The 23,225-nt window shown below is 47.6% G+C and overlaps 2 protein-coding genes across 2 annotated transcripts in view; one reads left to right on the top strand and one right to left on the bottom strand.

The window, feature by feature from the left end:
- LOC119179000 (neuronal-specific septin-3) overlaps positions 1-23,225 on the top strand; it is a 128,678-nt gene that overhangs the window by 306 nt on the left and 105,147 nt on the right. The gene's annotated exons all lie outside the window — the stretch shown is intronic.
- Positions 1-23,225, bottom strand: part of LOC119180160 (leukocyte receptor cluster member 8) — a 146,046-nt gene that overhangs the window by 58,392 nt on the left and 64,429 nt on the right. The window lies entirely within an intron of this gene.

Here is a 23,225-nt window from a genome sequence, read left to right as displayed (position 1 = left end):
CGAGAAGGGAGAGTGAAAAGATGTTATGTGAGTGCTGTATGAGAGGGGGGGGGGGGGCGTGCTTGCACTGTAACAGGATACTCTTATGAGGCGCTCTTACAGTGCCACGGCATTTATTATATAGACATTTTCGTAAGCAGCCAAACTGCGCACTTGGAAGTGAGCTGACGTTAAGCTGGTGCAGAACAGCACGTAATGGTCCACCTGCGAATAATATAGTCCATAGGCAGTGATTGAAGTGCTGCTCCAAACTAATTTTTTAGTAATGGTTTCGAAATGGCACTGGGAAAGAGAAAACAATGAAATTTCAAGTATGAGCCAACTAGTCTGCAAATAATCATTGCGTCAAGAAACCTCTCGTTTTTTTTTTTTTCAGCTTTGGCAGCAAGTAGAGTTTTCAAATGAACTTTAACCATGTTACAAAATTGCAAGCGCTAAAAAAGCCAAAAACAATATGTATGCGACCATCCCGGTATGCTATGGTAGGCACTTTTATCGGCTTCGACCTCTATTGCGTAAAAGAACTGACCATATCGCTCACTGAGTTTTTTTTTTTTTTTTTTTTAAGCTTGACATGCAGGCTTACGAAGCGGCCGCAAGGTATTCCCTGTCGGTCCCTACGTGGGAGACGCGCGATTTGCGCTAAGCGCGTCCTGCAGAACAAATATATATATATATATTTTTTTTTTTCATTTCATTCAATGCAGGCTGTCTTGGTAAAAGGTGAAAACGAGCCACATTGCTGTGATCTCATACCTATTGTCAACGGCTCATTTGACAACAGTTATGCGTGAATGCAGTTACTCTTGTAACGGAGTACTCAGCGTTATCGGTTTGGTCTCACTTCTGCCAATATGTAGCCAATTTAATAGCACATGCGATAACAAATCATCTTTTTTAATTGTTCACTTCCTGCAACTTTAGTTGTCTGAAATTGTCTGTAAAATACATGTCCCAATAAACATTTAATATTTAATGCCCGAGTTAAACAGCCAATTTCGCGCCAAAATCACGACCATACAGAAGAAAACACATAGACTGGGCGTGATGTCAAACCACATTTTGTGCAAGTTCTTGCGCGCGCGCTTGTTTGTGTGCGCGTGTTATGAAGAATTACGGAGACCGCTCGACTCCCCCCCCCCCTTTCACCCGGCTACACGTCTGTTAATTGTATGGCTTATTTTGCAATCTATACTCCCGAAACACACAATTAACTGCTCCAAAGTATACTTTCTTCCGGCTCTAGCAACGATTGTGGCAGCGGCACTTACCCTGCTCTGAAATCAGCTCCTAAAAAAATTCGTTCCATCGCCGCATTAGTGAACTTAATCGCCAGGACCCTGTTCGCATGGTGTTGCACCGCTGCGACACCGTTAATGCACTGGAAGGCGCTGTGTCCATTACGGTGTCCGTTGTACCCTCAACCTGTCGACGCCCCGGTCAACGCGACGTTGTATAACACACCAAGTGCAATGTTCAAGTAGTTCCGGCTTGCCGTCTGGATATGATGTCGGCGCAATAAAATGACCCCTTGTATAGAGAGAGGCAAGGGTGCTTTCTGCCAACCCATCTGGACGCATATCGCTACGTAAACAAGAGCTACGGCGGGCACGCAAAGCATAAGAGCTTCCTCTGCCTCCCATCACGGGCGCCATGCTTTTAACCGCTAGAGACGAAAAACGCACGCTGCAAAGTCGTGCCTGCTGCAGACTTGCAAGGAACTTTGTGCAATTTTCGCGTGCTGTGGCTGAGGAACATGCCAGAAGCTTTTGTAGTCCCCACAATCTCGCATAAAGGGTTGCTTGTAGTTAAATTGAATATTTTACGTATTATTGTCAATTAATTTCTTTATTTTTTTTCCCATGACGATAGCGCGGTGGAATAGGTTGCCTTCTGAAGTAGCAGAGGTTACTTCAGATGAAGTATTTTCAAGACTACTTCAGGAGCTCGGCATCTCAGTCCCCACGTGGGAGCTGCCCGCAACACAGTGATCTGTGTTTTGGAGGACCAAATAAAAGTTTATCCAATCCAATCCAATTCAGGGTCTAGAGTAGTGTACTCGCGAGGATGTGTAGGGACGAAACGGTAGTGTGAAGCTGCTTTGTATTGTCTACTCCCACGTGCCGCAACGTACAGTTGACAACGCATTGCGCTATTATTGTGTTGCAGAAGTGCGAGTATCTGTATTCAGTGTTGAAATTTTGTATTCTTTCCCCTCCACTGTAATGCCCTTGAGCGCTGTGTGTACTATGATAAAGAAATAAATAAATAAAAGTGAAAGCGTGAAAGCCATAATTTAACACCGAAGCTATTCTTAGTCGAGGCTTCGCGGTCCCTTTTGCGTAGCGTTGGTCATGGCGTCTTGCAGCGTGGCGAGAGTGGGAGAGGAAGGGCTGCGCCGTGTCAAGATGGGTGAGAGCGAGGCTCGGTGGAAAGAGCGAACTAAGAGGTGCGCTGAGAGGGAGAGTGCCGAGGCTCGGTGGAAAGGGTGAACCAAGAGGTGCGCAAAGAGCGGGAGTGTCGAAGCTCGGCGGAAAGGGTGAATCAACAGGTACGCTAAGAACGGGAGCGTCGAGGCGCGGTGGAAATGCTAAACCAATAGGTGCACTAAGAGAGTGTCGAGGCTTGGTGAAAAGTGTGAACCAATAGGTGCGCTAAGAGCGGGATTGTCGAGGCTGGGTGGAAAGGGTGCAGCAATAGGTGCACTAAGAGCAGGAGTGTTGAGGCTCGGTGGAAAGGGTGAACTAATAGGCGAACTAACAGCTGGAGCATCGAGGCTCGGTGGAAAGGGTGGACCAATAGGTCAGCTGACAACGAGAGCATCGAGGCGCAGTGGAAAAAGTGAACAAATAGGTACGCACTGCGATGGCACACCACTCGGAGACCGCCTCCTTGATATCGGAACCAAAAGTGTTTTTCGTAGGTGACGGTATGAAAAAGATGTTCGATGCATTTCCAGCCACCACAATACACTTTTTAGGGCAAGTACTGCTGACTGGGCGAGTTGGTGCGTGATAAAATGATGTTGCTTTAGCGCAGCTCAGTTACAGCGTGAAGAAAAGATGCTATGCAGTCAAGAAGGGTGAAAAGAAACAGGCGACAGGGTGAGCGCTTCACTATCGTCTGTTTCTTTCCCCTTTCTTTTAGTGCATAGCATCTTTTCTTCACGCTCTAACTGAGCTGCGCTAAAGCAATAACACTTTTCGGGTTCTAGACACCAGAGCTTTTATTTAGAGCAATAACCTGATAATATGTAAATTTTATTCAACGGTCACGTCTCGTGTTTCACGTCGTCAACGGTAATTTTTCATGTTTTATGTGCCATTTAAGGCCTTCGTCTTAAAGTTCACCCGTAAGTCGCGTACATATGTCATCGCGCTTGTGATTTACAGAGAATTTTGCATTTCACTCATGTGCGCCGCCATCTCCATTTGTTAAAAGAATGTTTTTTTTTTTAATTTTTGCATGACGTGTCGCGAAATCCAACAGTTTCACCAAACTTCTAATGCCACCAGCTCCACCGTTTTAGTCCGTGTGCGTCAACCGCAGTGCTGTTCATTTATTTCTAAAACATACAGGAGTACGGCCGCCAAACTAGGCATGGTGGTAAGACGAGAGCACGCCTATCTCGCACCCAGGCGCCTTCGGCGGTATACCCTCGGTCCCAGAGGCGCCATAATTTGTTTTGAACTGCCAAGGCGCGTCTCGCTAGCGTGGCAAGCAGTGGCTCTGGAAGCTTAAAAAGCGAAAACGCGCCCGTTCACGCTGCGCCCGCTTATAAAATGTTATCTCGGTACCACTGCGCTGTCACCTGATGCGACAACAACCAGCGCAAGGGGAAGAGATTGTGCTGAGCGCTGCCTGGGAAGTTCACAGCGCATCGCTGGAATCGTGGCGGTGCGGTGTTTTGCGATTGCACAGATTTCCGTCCACAACGAAAAATGCTGAGCTCCACCGCCTTGAGATATAATCGCGATCGACAGGAAAAACTACGAGCCCAGTACAGTGTACGAGTAGGTATACTTCTTGCGCTTATTCGTGCGCGACTCCAGCTGTTCCGCTGTACAGCAGTAATTTGCGTGCAGTATACCTGTAGTATGCGGCACCAAACTATTGCCGTGCTCTTTCGCAGGCCGCATGTCAATAATAGGATATACGTATTACGGCTCGCCGTGATTGCACGCACCGCGCATGTTTATAGTGTGTGGGTGGCCGAGAGAGGGCGTTACGTGACAGCGTCATCATCATCATCGGGACTTGGCCGAGAGAGGGCACTGCGTGAAGGCGTCATCATCATCATTGGGACTGGCAGTTGCGGGGGTTGCGTGTGTGGGGAAGGGGGAGTTCGGCCTGGTTGGGAAGAGTGGCAAGACGCAGCGGTGTGTCGTGCGCGATTTAGGGTTAGCGCATGACAATAGCACTGCTGTAACGGCCTACTATTGCGATACAAAAAGACGTGAACGGCGAAAAACCATGGTTTTCGACTCGGTCGAACTGCGACATGCCTTGACTCTCCCTAGGCGAATGTACATGTGCTTTCGGCCGGCGTCACCGTAGCATTTTAAAATCTTGTTCTGGCTGGCACTTTTGCACCGCGTGTGTGTTCCGAGTGGCCGGCAGGACTGGTACACATGCGGTGCATGAGCGTAAGTTGGAGAAAGATTCTGGCGCTACGTTGGCGCCGGCTTACAGCACAAATTTTGCCTTGTCACAGCCAAGGCATGCCACAGTTTACGCTTTCCGCTGTTCGCGTTTCTTTCAGTCGGATAACGCATACCTGATGAAGTTGCTTCCTCATTCTGCAATGCACGTGTAACGGACATTCCGGACGGTCAAGGAAGGTCACCTCGACGTTTCATACGAAATCAGCACAAAAGTCCAGCAAAGGAACAGCGCGAAACATGCTTACAACCGGACTCCGGTTGTGAAGTTTCGCGTTATGATTTACTGAGCGTCTGCTCGCGTGGCAGTTGAGGGTGTTGCTTCGCCGCGCTTGCAACAGATGGCGCTACGCGCTTTTCGATATGGCAGCAATCACTGAGCTCGCTGTGTTCTAGTGTATACGCGCGATTAACCGGATGGCGCGGGGTCTCCCCTGCGTCTTCTCTGAGCCAAAATAAAGTTTTAATTATCGTCATTATCATCGCACAAGAATGCATATATATGTTTAACAGCACGATATGACGGCACTGAAACCAATACGCAAATTTTCTGAGAAGCTCGAAAAAAAAATCACCAAATATTGTCTATTGTGGTGACCTCTCGACGCAGAGTTCAACCAGAGTTCGCGGTGCTATCGCTCTTGAAGTGTTGGACTGCAAATGTTCTGTGCTGCTGGCAATGCAATTACACAGACAGACAGATAGATAGCTACAGACATACAGACAGACAGATAGATAACTACAGACAGACAGATAGATAACTACAGACAGACAGATAGATAGCTACAGACAGACAGATAGATAGCTACAGACAGACAGATAGATAGCGACAGACAGACAGATAGATAGCTACAGACAGACAGACAGACAGACAGATAGATAGATAGATACAGACAAACAAATAGATAGATAGATAGATAGATAGATAGATAGATAGATAGATAGATAGATAGTGTGCGTTAGAGCTGCATGCTTACAGCTGGCTATTAGGTGCTGCTCTACATTGCGAAATCTTGCCTCCATGCACAAAAAAACAAAAAACACCCAGACAATAAGAATCTCCTTACCGTCGACGAACAAAGGACCGTAGCAAAGATAGCGACGCGCGCGACTAAATGACGTCTTCGAACAACCAGCCTTGCATGCAGGAACCATTAGGCTCGCAAAACGTGATGGCTGCAGACGCACATCCTTGAAATAGTCGGTAACGCATGCGCAATGCAGCAGCCCACGCACAGCGTTTCGGCACTGCGCACTGGCCGCACAAAGCGCGAAGGTTGGCGACGCATAATCAAGCGCTCCACGTATACGTGTAACGTACTGAAAGACGTTCGTGAACTGCCTGGATATTAGTTATTTACACTTTATTCGCCAACTTCCCATTCGCGGTGTGTGGGATACACCTATACCAGTCATGCGATATGAAGGTCACACGAGGGGTGTCGCAAAGCGCTTGGCTGCGTAATAGAGTCGCTAATGAACCCGCGTCGCCTTTTTACATTCAAGGCGAGGAATGTGCCACCTCAGAAAATACGCGTGCGCAGTACAAGTCTAAAAAAAACGCCCAAAGATATCAAGTGGCAATAAACTCCTTTGATGAATCCATTCAATGGTTACTTCGAAAAGTGTTGCAGTGGTCTTTCACGACCAGTAGTTCTCACTAATATTGTACTTAACAAGAAAAGCGAGCCCTTAAATTTAGACTATCCTTCATAAATGAAAGGCTGTAACAGGAAAGTTGGTGATTGGGAATCAACATATTTGCACAACACAAGACTACGAGTATTTACGACAGAAGAAGAGACAAGGACAGAAAGAGCGCTTTCTCTGTCCTTGTCTCTTCTTCTGTAGTCACGTCGTAACTACTCGTAGTCTTGCGCTGTGCAAATATGTTGATAAAAAATGACGACACTCGTGGTTGCAATGCCCATGCTTTTCGTGCTCGGTCAGTGGTCAGAGCTACGGCCCGTCCGCGTTATCAACGCGATCGGCTAGCCATATATGCAAAAGGGCTGTGTAATATAACCTTTTTTGCCACGATATAGCACCCCATGCATGCCATGAACGGCACGAACTTTTTTTTGTGACCATGTGTAAGAGTTGACCGTGTATTACCCACGCAAAGTACTTCGTCAGTGTATACGCGTAATTCGTTTGAACGCAAGTTCACCACTCGCACAGCTGTCACGACTGCAATGTTTCTATAGTAACCGCGGTCTAGAGGAAAAAAAAAAGCATGGAAAAGCAAAAACAAAAACAAAACGACGCCAGGCCTGCGCTGAACGCGCAGCACTCTCACAGCGAAAGCTATATAGAGCGTCATTTAAGCGCGCTTTTTTTTAAAACACTTTTTGGGTATATAGCTTGCAGGGTACCCACTGCAGGGTACCCAGCACACTTGCAGGGTACCCACTACGCCATCAATCATCGTGTATTGGGCAGGCATTTTTCGGAGAAGCGTGGTGCCTGCTGCGGACTCGCAAGGAACTGTGCAATTTTCGCGTGCTGTGGCTGACGACGAAGAAGAACATGCCAGAAGCTTTTGACATCCCCACAATCTCTCATAAACAGTTACTTGTATAGTTAAATTGAATATCTTACATATCATTGCCATTTATTTATTTATTTATTTTATTTTTCAATTTCATGCCTTACCTGAAACAACATTTAACATTCTCAACGTTGCATTCTTGGCCAATCCCCTAATGTGGGTACGTGCAATTTGGCTAGGGAAACAAACAAACATGTAAACAAACAAACAAAGGGTATGTGCCACAGTTAATAGGTGAACAAGATCAAGCTTTTGTGAAGGGTTGGAGCAGTCGACGACCCACTTATTGTGCAATTCGCATTATCTGACACTTCGTTGTTCCTCTACTGTTCTATAACGTTTTATTACTCACATTAACGCGATTCCTTTCTCGACATCAAGCCTGCCTGAATACTGGGCTGGCACGCAGGGGACCCGGGCTCGAATCTTATTGTATTCTTGGTGTTCATTACTGATTTTTGTTTCTCATTTCGTGCGATAGTGGTTACGGACACCAGCGGCGGCGGCGGCGGACAACTACGGCTCGCACGTGACCCATTTTTCGATCTCATAACATCTTTCGCTGTAAAACGGAATCGCGTATCACACATAGCCGCAGACAAAACTTTCAAAAAATGCGCGCGTACCTTGTCAGGAGTTAGGCGCAAGCCCACGTGTGCGCTTGTTGCGGAGGTGAACATAAAGAGCGCCTTGACCTTAGAGAGTTCGAAAGAAGGGCTGCCGTGACCTTGCTCGACCTCAAACACGCCACCGCACAAGCCAACGCGCGCCGCAAACCAACCACGCACTCGCATTAGTCAAACAAGCAGCGCTACCTGTGGGCCGCTATTGGCCTCGAGGATAGAGCGCCTCGATGCTCCCGGGGGCGTGCGCATCGAGGCACCTTACTCGAGGATACACCGTGGCGCCACCTACGTGATGACGTCACTCATAGGATGCCGGTTTGTTTCGTCTGCTTGTTTGTGTCAGCGCTTGTTTGTTTATTTGTTTCCCTGGGATGATGGCTCATACTCACTCAGGGGGATTGGCCAAGAAAGTGCAGTGCAGTTTTTCTGTGATCATTTTAACTATGTGTAATGAATTTGTATTATAATAAGACTAATGTAAGGAAAACAACATAAAAAGAGCAAACGAGAAAAAAAATAGAAAAGTCAAGTTGAGCAATTTTGAGATTTGAGGTGTTATGATTACCACTCAGCTGCGTTTTCTTCACTCCACCCTGGGGAGTAATAAATAACTTTTTTTGATTGAAGATCACAAAGGTATACGCTTGGTTGCCTGAATATAATCGCAAACGGCATTGAAAGCATCCCTGTGGCAATGTCCCAAAGCTGAGGCGCCAAAGCTTAGCGCCGTTTCCGCCGTCAATCTATGCCTATTTTCCGAAATGGCATAACTAGTAACCTTTTTCTAAGTATCTCGTAGCGGCGACAATACAAAAAATGGTCTAGTGATTCCATTTCTCCGCAGAATGCGCAGAGGGGTGATGTTGTCTGACCAGCTCTGTGTAGATACAGGTTTAGAGGGGGGACACGACATCGAAATTTAGTAATTAAGACTTCGAGCTTTCTGGACTGACTCCAGTGGGGTTGCCATGGAAACATGAGGTGGTTATAGTCTGTCCGTGTAGTTACTTTTTCTATCGTATCAGTGGAGATTGCTGATTTTCGATATCTTATTGCCGTGATATATTCAACATCTGGCAGTATGGACAAAACTGGCCCATCAAGTGCGGCTCGTGCTAAGGAATCGGCTAATTCATTTAATCTTAATCCACAGTGTCCCGGAACCCATAGTAATCTCAGGAGTCTCAACTGCGGGGGTACTAATGTTTTGAATGTGCTTAGAATTCGAGAGTTCTCTGAAGCCGTCAGAGCTGCACAAACTGAAAGAGAATCCGTCATTATTACTGCGTTGTTTTGATTTGATGGAAGTTTTCGAAGAGCTAAAATAATCGCCAAGAGCTCCGCTTCAAAAACTGGAGTAAAATCAGGCAGTCTCACTGAAAAGGACCAGTCAAGCAAATCAGAGGCAATGCCTACACCTGCCTTTTGATTATTTACGGAAGCATCTGTGGCTATTATATTTTTAGTTTCTGCATGCTCCAAGTAATCTAATAATATGTTATTTAAAAATTTGAGGGATTGTAATTTGGCGTTTTGGGGGAATATATCATCATACTCAATAATAACATCACAATTCGAGTCATTAATCTCAATTACATTTCTAATGTTCACATTTATACTTTGTAGATTTTTTTGTACAAACATTATCTGAGGTGTGTGAAACCGTGGCCAATGAGCAAGAAAGAAGGCGTCTGGGTTTGCGATAAAAGCATATTGAGATCTTCTTGCCGGTAAGCTATAAAATTTTAAAAATGCTTGTACGGTCAAAATTCAAAATCGACAAAGTAGTGTAGGCAGGCGCGCTTCCTGGTACAGTACGTTGATAGCCACAAATCTAGGGAGTCCCAGACACATTCACAGTGCTTCTCGCTCCAAGACAACTAGAGGTTTCGTTTTATAAGCAGGGCCACCCGAGAATAAAATGCAGCCAAATTCCATGATGGGGCGCATGTACATCTTGTACAACGTTATCAAGGTGTGCCTCCGTAATCCATATTTCCGGTTACTTAGCTTGTGTAGTAAGCCTGAAGCCCGCTGTGCTTTGGTAGTTATATACTCTATGTGTGGACTCCAGTTAAGTTTGTCATTATAAATGATTCCCAAATATTTTATAGAGTCTACTTGCTGGATGGGTTCCTGTTTATATAGAATTGAAATTGAAATTGGTTCTGCAAGCGGAAACGCCATGAGCGCGCTTTTGTTGACATTTAACGATAACGAAATCGACTGCAACCAAATTTCTAACAACCAAATACCAAATACCAAATAATAACCAAATTTCTAACCAATTTCTGTCGGCGCTTGTTTGTGTGCCTTCTTCTTCGTCCCGTGAGTTTGTGCGCTGTTACCGCCCGTAATGCTAGGACACCGCATTTCCCGCGCATTTGCTGCGGACAGCGTGCGTGCTCCCCTTTGTTTTGAAGCTCAGCGCTTAAATAAGCGGCATATAAGACCTGATAATACGAGCGGGAATACTACGAATCAATGGCCCTGGCGGCACTCTCGTGTCTTAATTTGCATCGTAAAATCGCGACTGAGAACCAGTGCAGCCATGGGGGACGATGCAGGTGGCGTCGCGAAAGCAAAGCTGCGGTATTCCACGACTACTGTATCCTATCTATGACGTCAAAACGATCGCAGCGCTGGCCTCTCTAGCGGAGGCCCTCGCGGCCAATACGATGCGTGGGAAGACTTGGAATGACGCGTGATATAGATGCCTTTCCGCAAGTTCTTGCTTGATCAGGGGAGGACAGTGGTCTTTTTTTTTCTTAATTATATTGAAAAGGTTCCACGAGGTGCAGCCATGGTATTATTTACGAAACACGCCACAGTAAAAGAGGCATGGAAGTATGTGTGTGCGGGAATCCACCGCAGTGGATCAGTGGCTATGGGGCTCTGCTGCTGACCCGAAGGTCGAAGGTTCGATACCGGCCGCGGTGCTCGCGTTTCGATGAAGGCACAATGGTAAGTGGCCCGTGTATTTTGTGCGATCTCGGCGCACGTTATAGAGAACACCAGATGGTCAAGATTTCCGGAGCCCCAGTAAACTACGGTGTCTCTCATAATCATATCTTAGTTTTCGGACGTCAAACCTCAGATACTATTGTGTGTGCGCGCAATGGGGGAGAGACGATTAAGGAGTAACAATGTGGTTTTTTGTTGCAATTATTCGGAGTGCGTTCATATGGTGTGTGCGACGTGTATATAGTTGCATCCCAGTACATTCTTGTTTGGGATGAGAGCCTTTTTGGCTCTCATCATATTCGAGTCAATAAAGATATGGGGCTGCCTTGGCGGCCCAACTAAAACAGGAATGGGTGGGGCACTGCCACCCCCTCTTTTTTTTTCTTCTCTGTGCGGACGCCTACGAAGAAGGCTGCCCGCAGGTTTCAGGAGGCGAATCGAGCTTTCAGGTCAGATCGTCGCTTCTCCGATGCTTTCTTTCACACGCACACACACACACACACACACACACACACACACACACACACACACACATATATATATATATATATATATATATATATATATATATATATATATATATATATATATATATATATATATATACGCACACACATACACGAGCGCACGCGTTGGTTGACGGGCGCTAACTTTATTGAATGCTCCTGCATGTTTTTAAGCGACCCGGGCTCAGGTCTCCCACCACGGGACGTTGAGACTTGTCTCGGTTCCGCGGCGCGCGCGTCTTTTACTTTTTTTTACATGTTCACGGGTTCGATCCTGTCAAAAGTGCATTTTGTATTCCTTTCAGTGCGAGCGAAGAAAAAAAAAAGAGGTCTCGCCCCCTTTCCATCACGTCGGGCATTTCCCGTAGACTTACGGAGTCTCTGAGCCCCGTCTATGACGTCATAATCGTTTCCGCGCCCACTCCACGTGGGAGACGATTGTGACTTCATTAGGCATACGCGCGGGCCATTGATTTGGGTATTCATGCTCGTTCAATGACCTCTTTGTTGCCAACGCTTCATCGCGCGCTCCTGACTCGATCGCCATACTTTCTACGAGAGCACAAAGGAGGTGCACGAGTCATTCCATTCAGATCAGTTAACCTTTATCGACGCTCTTTTCCTTTCTTTTAGTTTTGTTCAGAGTGAAGGAGAATGTCTTCATTCTTCGGGCATCGTACTATTACGATGAAAGGTTCATTTTTTACTGATAGTGTGTGTGTGTGTTTTAGCGCAAGTATTCGTTATTCATTTTCTCACATTTTTGTCTGTTGCGTTCTAGGAACATTGCGCAACGTTTCCACCTCTGCTACAGTCACAAATTAAGGAGTGTAAATAAATATACAAATAATTGAATAAATAACACACAGTTGACCGAGGAGAAGAATCGCGAACTGCTGGGCGACTTGGTAACTCATCTTGGAACGAAGATGCGCGAAAGAACGATGACACACGAGGGTGGAGCTCAGACAGGGCGCAATTAAACTATCAACTCGTTGATGATTTGCTATCGCATTCATTGCGTCGGCCTTGTGCCAAAACTGCGACGTTTTTTTTAGCCAACAAACATATATACTGAGTTACTCATCTTGGAACGGAGACGCGCGAAAGAACTATGACGCACGAGGGTGGAACACAGAGAGGGCGCAATTGAAGTATCAACTCGTTGATGCGTTGCTATCGCACTCATTGCGCCAGCCTTGTGCCAAAACTGCGATGTTTTCTTTTTCGAGCCAACAAACATATATACGGGTAGTTAGATGGACACGTGTTTAAAAACACTATATGATGCGCGAAAGAACGATGACGCACAAGGGTGGAACACAGAGGGGGCGCAATTGAACTATCAACTCGTTGATGTGTTGCTATCGCATTCATTGCGTCGGCCTTGTGCCAGAACTGCGACTTTTTTTTTTGAGCCAACAAAAATCTATACGGGTAGTTAGACGAACACGTGTTAAAAAACACCACGACCCTCCGACATCCCTCCCCCCTTCCTTTTTCACTCCTCCGCCCTGACTGACGCCTCTTACCGTGTTTATTGGGACACTTTCGTTTTACACAAACACACAATGGCGTAGCGCCACCACGACGACAGAGGTATACGAACTGGAGCGACGCTCTCTCTCTCTCTCTGTCGCGCATACGCAGCGTGGCTCGCCCGCGCATCTGCAGTCCATCACGCACTTCAGCTTCGCAGACCCGGGGGCTCCCGTGTAAACAGTCAGCACAGATGGCAGTGGTATATATATCTGGCGACCAAAGCGCGGAGTGGATGCGTGTACCAGAAGAGCCGGACCCCTTCCTCTGTTGTCGAATGACGATATAGTTCCAAACTGCCGAGCACAAATCCTTTACAGAATTATAAGAGCACACACTGCTCAGGACAAGCGCTATCTATGTGGGCCCTCCTATATTCTGTACCGGATTTCTGCTCTGCTGTTTAGCAAACAAATAGTCAAGCGATATTTCTTTTAGGAAAATAGTCGCGGAAGGCAAAGTTTGGTTGGGGACTACGCTGCAGCTTTATTAAGGTGAAAATCTTAGGACATTTCATGAAACGCGAAATGTGACCTTAAGCATCGGCGGCGTCCGACACAAATGGGGCAACGAAACGTGCGATAAAATCATGACGTCGTCCTGAGTCATATGACGGCACAGATCACCAAAAGGTGAGATGTGGCAAGACAGTACGTCGGATGACGACGTCATAGCGCGACATCATTGCCTTGGGCAGAGGTGTGCTGGTCCCGGGGGCGGTAAGTGTATCGTAAGTGTATCGTTGTCACGTAAGTGTATCGCAGAAAGCTTGCAATGTTCTGGATCTCTTGGCTGCGGCGGCTGCATTTCCGATGGAGGCGGAAATGTTGTAGGCCCGTGTGCTCAGATTTGGGTGCACGTTAAAGAAACCCAGGTGGTCTAAATTTCCGGAGCCCTCCACTACGGCGTCTCTCATAATCATATAGTGGTTTTGGGACGTTAAAACCCCACATATCAATCAATCAATCAATGTACTGGATCTCTGAGGCAGTACAAGCCTATATACTCTGGATGTAAAAAGCTCTCAAGAGATTGGGGGAGGGTGAGAGGGGTGACTTTCGCCTTCCACTCGTCTTTGGAGAATGCATAACTGTGTGGCTTTTTACACTACTTACACTCGTAAATACATGATGGGCTTTATTAAAGGGGCACTAAAGTGACGGAACAGGTCAGTTTATATTGATGAATTGCGCTCTGGAACTCTAATGTCGGTGATTTTGCCCGCAAAGGTTTATCGAGACAGCCGAAGGAAAGCAATGTCAATGTTTCGTATTTAAACTTCGCGCCGAAATCGCTGGAGGTGACGTCCCGGATTTCAAAGCGAATTTTTTTTTTGTATTTTGGCCGCATTGGCTCAAAGAAAGTTCCTGAAACCAGGTATGCTAAGTCTATGACCTCCTCAGAAGACAATGCACTTCGTCTTCACTGGTATGGAACTGCGCATAGGATCTGGTAGATGTCGTCGAAATCTATGACGTCACAACGTTCCGTGGAACGGTAGACTCGCTCGCTGGATTCCGTGCCGACCGGCTGTGCCCTCGCGATCTCCGACGTCAGCGTAGCTCTGGCTGACTGGGCTCGCCCTACGTCATCTCCTGACGCCGATCTCCGACGACAGCGTAGCTCTGACTTACTGGACTTGCTCTACGCCATCTCCTGACGCCGACAAGAGCTCTCGCAAGTGGTGCCCCGTCCCCGGACTCCTGTGACCGTGTTTCCATCTTTCCTATCTTTCCTATCCCCTCGATATGTCCTCGCTCGCTGGCTTAGCGCATCTTTCTCTCTCTATATATATACACCTTTAATCCTATTCTTTAATCCCTCCTCACCCCCATCCCTTGTGAGCATCTGCTGAGGTGTCGCACCCTGATGCAGACAGTTGCGGGGCTCACATTTCTCTTCTTTTCCTTCTTATAAGCATAAACACTCCCCCCCCCCTCCCCTCGAATGGTATAATTGGAAGGTGGCGTGCCCTGCCGCATTTCCTTTTTTTTGCGTGTTTTTTTTAACTTACCAATTGTCTTCTCACAGCAAGCGTAGTGGTTCTGGAGGTGTGAAAGTAATGTACTTATACTTGAACAAAATCGGTTTTCTCTTTAGTGTAGTAACATCGTAAATACTTATCAGGGCAGACGTATCTTCTATAGCTTCACTCGTCCGCTACCCAAGTGTACCCGACAACAAGACGCAACCGAATAAGACTTCCGGTAAACGCGCGCGACAAATAGGCTTGACAAATAGGAGAGGCGGCCGGGTGGCTCGCCTCTCCATCTCCCAGCTGCACGGCCTTCCTTCGAAATTAATCCGCTGGCGACATTCCGCACCACAGACATTATACACAGCTAGGGCGGCCTCCCGGGCCATCGCCGCCACGCGATATATATGTAAATCACCTCGCCAAGGAGCGCATGCACGTGTGTGTATACCTGTTATTCCACGTCCAGACCAAAGAAAAGAAGTCGTTTTCTACGTATAAGACAAACCGCCGCAGCAGCCCCGGCATATACAGAAACTGGCTGCGATCTCCGTACGTCTGTCCAGCTGGCCAAGTGATCCCCGGAAAGAACGAATGCGCGCATGTATATATATACACGGATGAACGAACCCCACGGAATGCGGCCGCTTTTGCTGTGGACCTTCCTTTTTTACGTGCGCGCGAATGTGGCTCGTGCATAACGCGCAGCTCGAGGCAGCAGCCGACGTACAGGCCACGACACGTCCAGCCGGAGCGTGCAGCAGGATATATCACCGAGTGTTTACGCAACGGCGCATGCGCGCGGTGTGTCGGGAAGTGAAAGGGCAGGTGCGGATTCTCGGTCCTCTTCTTCGCGTTGTCCATGGGGGAATAAATAAATAAACTGAGAGGAGGCGGCTCACGTCACTCCATGGAAGAGAAAGGGATGAAGAATTGAGAGGGCGAATGGCGCAGTGCAACAGAGACAGACAAAACATTGGCCGCGTTTTAGACGTGCGTCAGACTCGGCCCAGGTGGCGCTGCGAAAAAACGCTTGCCACCAGCGCTCCCATCGCCGCGCTGGCCGCAACTGGGTAGTACAAAGAGCTAGCCGTTCTCACTAGCGAACGTGCATAGGCTCTCCTCTTTATTCGTTGTTGAGGAGCGGTTTCCCGAAAACCAAGGACTCGGCAAGCTTCTTTCGTCAATCCAACCTCGCTTCAGAAAAGCAGGAAGCTCATCAAAGCGAACTATACGGGTACAATGCAAAAGATGTTTCACTTACTTCAGCGCGCTGCAACTCGAAATGTAAGTGCAAGTGAGCATCGCAAGACATCGAGTGCGCAGCAAGCACACCGACGTGCGTTTTGTAACGCCTTCATGCGTTAAACTTTGGCATACACATGACGCCAAAGCAATGAAGTACGTATACGCGAGCAATGTATCATACGATCAGCGGTACGAAGCTCTATTTATCAGGCACCAATGGCCCCCGGCGATTTCCGTGTTTGCAGTTGCAGTCTCCATCCATCTCTCGCCATTCCTGTGCTTCGAACTTTTGTTATTATGCATCCTAGGAGGTTCTGTTGGCGGTTGTCTTCCGTTTGTATATACTGCAATACATGATAGTGTACAACGAAAGGCGAAACCGAGACCTCCGAGATGGCTCCGGCAATCGCGAAGACCAAGGTCAAAGAAAACCTGCATGATTGTGGTAACAACCGACATCTTGCGATTTACCTGTATGACGTGCGTGTTAGCATCTGGTATAGTTAAATCCAGAACCCGAAGCTTTCAAATCGTAGACGTGCGCGATGCCGTGTGGTGGCGACCACTTAAGGTCTACCGGAGGTCGCGGCGAGTGTCGATGTTTATCGCGCGCGCCACCAGTCTGCATTTAACACGGTGCGCATCGCGGTCAGAGGATCCGTTGGGCTTCATAATCAAGGTTACCACGGTTCTCCTTTAAGGCTATTTCAAACAATAACAGTAGACCTACATTATCGAATTTTCTCATGAGACCGGCTGTGAGGCCTAACCTAACTTAACCTAACCCAGGTACTCCCTGTCGGTCCCTACGTGGGAGACGCCCGCTACGCGCGTCCTGCAGGACTGAAATAAAGTTTTTTCATTCCATACCGGCTGTGAAGAACGTGAGTAATTCGCTTACCCAACACTTGATTGATTGATATGAGGGGTTTAACGTTCCCAAAACCACCACATGATTATGAGAGACGCCGTAGTGGAGGGCTCCGGAAATTTCTACCACCTGGGGTTAACGTGCACCCAAATCTGAGCACATGGGCCCACATACAGCATTTTCGCCTCCATCGTAAATGCAGCCTTCGCAGCCGGGACTCGATCTTGCGACCAGCGGGTCAGCAGTCGAGTACCTTATAGCCACTAGACCACCACGGCGGGGCCTTACCCAACACTTAGCAAGGGTGGCCTGTTGGTGTATCATAAATCAGCAGTGACGCGCGCTTACCTTTATGGGCCAACACGATCGCAACGGCCCATATCGAGCGTTCTGCTTCGCGACAGCTACGGAGATCTGCAAAACTGAAGACCTCTACGTCCGTGGCAATTCTCAACGCAACAGCAGCGCCGACTGAGGTCTTTCTTCGTAGAGCAACGCTCGAGCTGTTGCGTCTGTTCTTGTTTTCGCCGTCGTTCTGGTGAGTGAAACAGCAAGGACTTCATGGCAGTTCGGTGACGCATCCGATTAGCGGAGCTCTTTTCTGAGTAGCTCTTTTTCTGAGTGTTCAATGCGCAGACACACCTAATATTTAGTTCAATAGTTGTTTCGCACGCGCTATAGTTGCACCTTGTTGCGCAGCCAACTGTGCAAATGACGATAGTTATAGCGCGAGAACAAAACGACGACACAGAGACAAGAAGGACACGAACGTCGTTTTGTTCTCGCGCTATAACTATCGTCATGCCATACCAACTAGCCCAAGCTGCCACACTTCTATGTGCAAATGAGTCGGGCTTTGCACTGCCCGAAACTGTGCCGACAGGTGGCGCTACCTATCTGCAAAGCTGTGGAGAATGGGCATGATTAAGAAGTCCGCACTAGATATCTATCGAACTTTTAAGCAGGAAATTGCCAAGGAAAGGATCTATGATAATACTCGGGGTAGTTCTCTACTGTTTGAGGCCAGAACGGGAGTACTGCGAACCAAGACATATCGGGCCAAATACGAAGGGGTAGACACAGTATGCAGTGCGTGTGGAGAGGAAGAAGAAACTGCCGAACACTTGATAATGTTCTGTAAAGGGCTTCACCCTATAGTTCAGGATGATGGCGCAGAGTTTTTCAAAGCACTGGGGTTTAGGGACCGGGAGGGCAAAATAAACTTTAAGCGGGTAGACTTAACTAGAAGGAGGTTATCTGATTGGTGGCTAAAGCCAAGGTACGAGTGAAAATTAAACTCTTCACTGCAAAGTACGAATCCTCAAACTCTTTTTTTAAGGAAAAAAAAATAAATATAGTTTTTGGTTCATTAGGTATTACGGCTTGGTGGCGCTAGCCACCGCCCGATCTAAAGGGTACAGCCATATCCATCCATCCATCCAGAGTCTGACGTCTATTTGTGTGCTTCGCTGCAAATGTCGTCGAAAAAGTTCTCTCCTGCCTGCCTTCTTTCGTACATAGCGTTGCATTTTCAGCGCAGCCCAAGAAACACTGACGTCTTTAAAAATACGTATGTTTGTATTTCCTATAGTAAAGGAACACACCACCTAACACCTACGCGTATACTGATGTTGCGCCTCATATATGCATAATATTAGTATTTGATCGACATTATTCACATGTGTACACACGCAGCCACCAATTCAAAATGGTTGTGCGTTTAGCAACTGCTGAATAGTGTGACAGACCGACAGACCTAAGTTTCTGCGTTCAAGTATTCTAAGAAAGACTATCGTCGTTAAGAGAACAACGAAACTGTTATTCTTTTTTTCTTCTTCAAGTTTTGTCAGCGTTTAGGCTAGAGCATCATCAAACCATTCGCACCACAAGTTTAGGGACACGCCGGGTACCACGGCTGCTTACGGACAATTTATCATGCCCTCCTTCTCACCAAGCATGGAGATGACCCTAATTCTTTACTTATCTATATTATTTATATCTATATTGGTATTATCGTACATATTTTAACTTATCTATTATATCTTGGTAGTGGCAATCGCGCGCCAGCCTTGTGTGTCCAGGGGCGACACCAGGGGGAAGGCATGGAGAGGCGGAAGCCTCCCGAAATTATCGCCTGCCCCCCTCCCCCTCCCAAAGAAAACATAGTCCAAACACACAGCATAAATTTTCCGCCTCTGTGCCACCTGTGACGGAACTAGTTTGTCGTCTGTGCCCCCCCCCCTCGCCCCCCTCAATGAGAAAATCCAGACGCCGCCCATCCGTGTGCCCTGGATTAACGTTGTGTTTCGTCGCCCTGCCGAAGCGCATCTCGGAGGCCACGTAGAGAGAAGCGCGCAGTTGAGATCTGCTCCGCCAGGTGCCGCAAAGATCCCGGCTGCTAACGAGAAAACTCTGCCTGCTCTTTCAATAAACTCATTCAGCTAATATTCCTTAATTAGCCTGACAAATTAATTGACATTCAAGTAAATGAATTATCTCATATTAATATCCAATAAAATGCCAAAAGGGCAGCGCGAGGACACAGAAAGTGTCTACGTAAGTTACTTCACTGACCAGTAAATAAGGTACAGAGGTGGGCGAGTCGGATTTGATGCATCTTGTACAAGTGAGCGCGAATGGGACAGAGCACGAGAATAAAAGGACACAGCAAGGGCGCTACCTAGCGAAGTTTAAGGAAATAAAACTCGTCGGTTAACGTGGTTGTGTTCATTTTTTTGTTTCATTAGACTTGAGTTGTTAGACGGCACTCGCACTGCGTCCTATTCTCGTGCTCCATCCCAGTCGCGCAGATTTTCACAAACACTATACACCGACAAACACGGGTCCTCTCGTCGAAACGTTGTGGTTAAACCGACGTTGCCTGTTCAACGATCTCGCACCACTACCAACCTCCATCTTGCCCCTGAACTTCTGCCTTGTTTGGATTACTATCACCACACTTGGTTACATATTAAGTGCATACTATCACCATACTTGGTTACACAATAACTGCAAGGGCTACACCAAGGTTCCTGCTTCCCGAGGCAGCAGCTGTATACGTGTGACGTAACGAAGGAAGAACACAACTTCTCCCGCGCTTGTTTATTCCTCCACGACGCGAGCAGACGAGATACTCCTCTTTTGCCAAAGCAGAAGTGAGCATAGATCCATAAACAAATTTGTCGACAGCCCCGTGCAGCTTCTCCGTCTCGTTCAAGAGATGCCCATGAGCGAACTCTTTGTTTACTGACCATATCTCCTGATATGGTCCAAAAGCCATCACTGTTTCAGTGTTTCACGCGGAGTAAACAGAGCAAAAGAGCTGCACTTTACGGGGTACCGAAACACCGGAAACATTCACGCCGGCAGCAGAAGCAACTGCAGCGGAGAGCTCCAAAGGAGCAAGTGCCGTAACCAGAGAGTGGCACATCGGGCATGTGCCCCCCCCCCCTTCCTCTAGTTTTTTTTTTTTTTTGCCATGGCATAGAAAGCGCAAAGTGACACTCGATCACATTTGCCTCAGAACGATGCGCATGAAGCTAAATTTCTTACCTTACTCGGTTTCATGCCGGTTCGTATTTTTTTTAAAACAAAAGAATATATAAACTGAACGCTTATCTCAATTACAGAACTTTACGGAAGAGTTAAGAAACGGATCTATTATTGTGCTGCGAAACGGTTCGATATATATGTAGTAGCCCCTGTGATGCGATGGTGATGCGACTGGTGCGCGTAATTGTGAATGATTGAAAAGTGCGCGAAATTAAAGGATGACCGAGTGCACGTGCTGGGTCGCCTGAACAACGACGACGCCGAGGACCGGTACACGTGAGAGCGTGGAGCGCAAGCATCCAAGACCATAAAGCAAACAAGGGCCAATGGCTGATCACCACGGAGTTTTGAAAGGCCAATCGGGACGAGACAAGTGTGCCCCAGAGGAAGCCAATCCTGAAGGGCAAAAGAGCTAGTAGTTCGAGGTGAACGAGGCAAGAGGAAGGTCACAGCTGGGAGCTGAAGACAGGCAGTCGGGTGGCAGACCTGAGCCTTCTGGACTTCACCCGGTCTGGACCTCCGGACAACGCCTTCCAAGGACGGCGAGCTGCCTCAACGGTCGAGACCAAGGCCTGCAGATTCCGGTGCGGGTGCAGCAACGGCAGTTCGGGTCACGGGCCTGAGCCTTGCAACCAGCCACCTCATCGGGCGAATCTGGGCCGCCACAGGCATCACCGAGCGAGTCCCGTTCCATCGTCGCCGCCAGCGAGTATCGGTACACGCCGTCGCCACCATTACAGCAGCAGCGTTTTGGTGAGATCGAACTTGCTCTCTTCCCTGCACCGCCGAATCACCGCGTCAGAACTGCATCATGTAGCTGTGACTTTCCGTCGGCAGTTTCGGGACTTTAGATGTTTGTTTTCCTTCTAAAACCCGCTTTTAGCCAGCTACTCATTTCTTGTAGTTTGTGTTTGAGTTTTGCTTCAGTTCTGCAGTAAATGTTTAGGTGTTGTTTGTTAAGCAAACGGCTTTGTCCTTATTAGAAAAACTCTCCGGGGCTCAACCAGGAGAAACAAATCAGCAACAAGAACCCGCATCACAAACTGGCGTCCGCAGCGGCAGGATAAAGCCGTTGGTTTGACACCTTCATTTATTGACGCGGTTGACATCATGTCGAATATGCGAGAGCTAATGGCCTTGGCGGATCGCATGGGAATTGATGGGGCGGATTTTAAAGCATGGTACGAGGAGAAGGAGGCACGAGCACGAGAGGAACGGGCTGCGGAACGAGAAGCTCGAAAGGAACAGTTGGAACGGGAGACGCAGGCCAAGAAGGAGCAGCTTGAGCTCGAGACGCGCGAAAAAGAAAAACAGCTCGAACTGGAGACACGCGCAAAGAAGGAGCAGCTGGAATTAGAGAACCAAAACCTGCAACTGCGTCTTAGACTTGCCGAAGCTGAGAATAGCCGTGTAGAGACAAGAACTGTTGACTCAGCACCAGGCTCAGCACAAGAAAGGAGTGTTTCATGCAGCGTGAATCCTCATAAGTTGATACCGGGATTTAATGAAAGCCGGGACGACTTGGACGCCTATTTAAAAAGGTTCGAGAGAGTCGCCATCGGTCAAGAATGGCCTAGGGACAAATGGGCCACAGCTTTAAGTTTATGTTTGAGCGGAGAAGCCTTAAAGGTGTTTGGAAGACTTTCGCCGGAGGATTCACTCGATTATGATAAAGCCAAGTTGGCGTTGCTCCAGCGTTTCCGTTTTACGGCCGAAGGGTATCGGGAAAAGTTCCGACAAAGCAAGCCACAGGACGGCGAAACAGGCAAGCAGTACGCAACTAGGCTACTGAGTTTTTTCGATCGTTGGGTCGAAATGTCGAGGACCGGAAAAGAATATTCGGCTCTTCGTAACTTGATAGTTACAGAACAGTTCTTAAGAAACTGTCATCACCGTTTGGCACTTTTCCTGCGAGAAAAGAACTTCAACAAGCTAGAGGACATGGCCGAGGCCTCAGATAACTTTTTAGAAGCTCAGAGGCAAGTCAACCTGTTAGTTTTCCGAGAAAAAGTGGAATCTAAAAGCAATACGGAAAAAAGTGGTAGTTACTCGGAGAGAGGAGCAGTACGTTGTTTTGTATGTGGCAAAATGGGTCACAGGGCATCGGAGTGCCGATCAAGGTCAAAACAACCTTTCTGTGGATATTGTCAGAAGGCGGGGCATGATTCCAAAACTTGCTCAAAGAAGAACGGTTCAGCCAACAAGACGTCATGTCTTTTGTCGCCAGAGGAGCACTCAACGGAAGTGAAGCTTTCACCGGACAAAGAAGAGGACATGGCGGGCGCCGTGAATACTCACCCGAAGTTTGCCACACACAAAATGCCCGTGTTACAGGGCCGAATCTTTGGCCGAACCGTCTCAGTGTTGCGGGATACGGGTAGCAATACACTGGTGGTGCGTCGTTCTCTGGTACCCGATGAAGCCCTCATAGGTACTACCGCTACGCTATTCTTAGCCGATGGCAGTAGCATCATCGTTCCTGAGGCGGAGGTGGAAATTCATTCACCTTATTTTTCTGGTACATCTATTGTCAAATGCATGACAAACCCACTCTACGACCTTATCGTCGGAAATGTACCAGGTTCACGTGAAGTCCATGACCCCGATACCAAGTGGGAGGAAAGGATTCCGGTAAAAACCTACCCCAACTATATAGCGAGTGGAAAAGGAGCAGATAGAGAGGATGGTACCCTGAAGTCTTCAGTGGTTGGTATCAAAATCCGAGAGCAACG

Source organism: Rhipicephalus microplus, chromosome 7 (genome assembly GCF_043290135.1).
Source record: "Rhipicephalus microplus isolate Deutch F79 chromosome 7, USDA_Rmic, whole genome shotgun sequence".
NCBI classification, from domain to species: Eukaryota; Metazoa; Arthropoda; class Arachnida; order Ixodida; family Ixodidae; genus Rhipicephalus; species Rhipicephalus microplus.
The sequence above is the reverse complement of the archived record's forward strand: the minus strand, read 5'-3'. Positions and strand labels throughout refer to the sequence as shown.